This window comes from Galeopterus variegatus, unplaced genomic scaffold, assembly GCF_000696425.1.
Source record: "Galeopterus variegatus unplaced genomic scaffold, G_variegatus-3.0.2 Scaffold2965, whole genome shotgun sequence".
In the NCBI taxonomy this organism is placed as follows: Eukaryota; Metazoa; Chordata; class Mammalia; order Dermoptera; family Cynocephalidae; genus Galeopterus; species Galeopterus variegatus.
In genome coordinates, this window is record NW_007729076.1 from 194113 (window position 1) to 196847 (window position 2735).

Sequence of the window (2735 nt, forward strand, 5' to 3'; positions counted from 1 at the left end):
CACTTTTGAAAAGATAACGTTTTAGAAATAGAGAACATATTAGTGGTTGCCAGGTATTAGCAATGAAGGTAGGGGGAAGGGAGGTGGGTTATTAAAGGGCAACTAGGGGTCCTTATGGTAAAGGAGCTCTTCTGTATTTTAACAGGTCATGGGAAACCAAACCTACACATGTGCTAAAACCATGTAAAACCAAATACATACACACATGTACAAACACCCACAATAAGTACAAGTAAAACTGGACAAACCTGAATATGATCAGGGGTTGTATATCAATATCCTGGCTGAAATACTGTATAACTTTGCAAGCTATTACCATTGGGGGAAGTTCAGTAAAGGGTACATGGAATCTCCTAATCTACAATGATCTTAATAATTTTAATTCAAAAAATAGAACAAAGCATCCAAGAGCTATGAAACAATATTGAATGATGTAATATACATGTAAATGATATTGCAAAAAGAGAAGAAAAACTCCGGGGGCCGAAATAATTTTTAAAAAGGTAACAGTCAAGAGCTTTACAAAATTAATGAAAGACAACAAACTTCAGATCCAAGAAGCTCAGAAAACATTAGGAAAAAAAAATAATCAATAGATGCAATAAATGCAAAAAGAACAAAAAGTAATCCTAGAACTAGCAAAGGAAAAGTGCTGGAAATCAAAGATAATAAGAAAATTAAAGGGGCAAGAGGAAGAATGATCACATTATACAGGAGCAAAGGTAAGAATCACAGCAGAATTCTTGTCAGAAGTTGTGCAAGGAAGAAGAAAACAGATATCTTTAAAGTGATGAAAAAAGAAAACTGTCAACATGCTGTCTACACTGCCTGCCAGTTAGTCACTTAGCAGCTTTTTGGGTCATCAGATTGACTGTCTTGGTACCACAGTGCTGGTGTTTAAGTAACTTATTTTCCTTAATAATAGCTGCATAGCACAAGAGTAATTAGTGATGCTGGATATGCCACAAAGAAGCTGTGAAGTGCTTTCTTTAAATGAAAAGTGAAACTTCTAGTCTTAGGGAAAGAAAAAAGATCATATGCTGAGGTTGCTAAGATCTACAGTAAGAACAAATCTATCCATGAAATTCTGAAGGAAAAAGAAATTCATGCTAGTTTTACTGTTGCACCTCAGATTGGAAAAGTTACCGCTACAGTGCATACGTGCTTAAAGATGGGAAAGACATTAAATTTATGGATGGAAGACGTGAATAGAAACATGTTCCTATCTATGGAAGTCGGTTCCATACCATCTGCAGTTTCAAGCATCCACTGGATGGTTGAATATATCCCAGTGGATAAGGGGGACTGTTGTGTATTAGGCAGGTTTCAATCAGGGAAATCAGGAATATTAATAATTATATTTCACACTGATAGAGTTTAGATAAGTTGTCTCTCTAAAGCTCATGTTGAAATTTGATCCTTAGNCACACTGATAGAGTTTAGATAAGTTGTCTCTCTAAAGCTCATGTTGAAATTTGATCCTTAGCATGGCAGTGATAGGAGCTGCTTGGGTCATGTGGGTGCAGATCCCTAATGAATAGATTAGTGCCCTGCCTGGGGCTGGGGTGGCGGAGGGTAGTGAATGAATTTTTGCTCTAGTGCATTAATTCTCTGTCTATGAGCTCCCCCCTTGAGAGCCGGTTGTTGAAAAGACACTGACACCCCTCCCCGTGCACCTTCATTTCCTCTCGCCATGTGATCTTCTTGCACCCCCTGTCTGCCACTTTCCAGCTTGAGTTGAAGCAACCTGAGGCCCGTGCCAGGTGCAGCCATCCCAGAATCATAAGCCAAACAAACCCCCTGTCTATAAATTACCCAGTCTCGAGTATTCTGTTATAGAAGCACAAAAACAGACCACTACACACACATATAGATTTATATTTCAAATACACATTTCACAGTTTATGCTTAAGGGTTCCAGCTTGTTCTTGGCTCTGCCCACTTCTTTATATAAATTTCCCTTCTTTACTGCCTGTCCTTCAGACCTGAAGCTTCAGTTAGACAAAGGACAACAGCCTTACAGAGACTACTTAAACAGCTCCCACAACTGCATCAGACAGATCCCTGCAGCAAATCCCTTCATATAAATTCAGTAATTCAATCTTGAGAAATTTCACCTAAAGAAATAATCAGAAACTAACGCAAATGCTTGCATGCAAGGATGCTTATAATAACATCATTGTAAACGTATAAAAACAGATGGAGTATGCAAATGCCTAATAATGGGGTAATTGTTAAATATATAAATGAAACGTCTATTTCGGTCTTCAAAAGAAAATGAAGACATGTTAATTTAGCTAATAAAAATAAAATATTTATTTATTTAGCTTTTCAAAGTAGTATTTTGAAAAACAAGTGAAAAATATATATATTATACCTACAAAGAAAATCTAGACAATATAACAAATTCTCATTTTAGAAAAATGATTAAATAATATTTTCTAAGTATTAGTCAATTCATTTTTTATACATATTCATAGGGTATTTTAATTATCTTACTAATAATTTTATATACTATAAATTGTTTAAAATAAGGACTAAGTGCTTTTATTTTAAACAAATAAAACTTTCAAGGTTGGCTAAATACATTAAAATGCCAACAATATGTTGGGAAACAAAAGATTGATATTTTACTATAAAAAGAGCTCATACAAAATGATCAAAACAACACTGGGATCAATTAGATGAATGAAGAAATGATATTTTTAAAAAGAGAGTCAATATAGTTGTTAAAT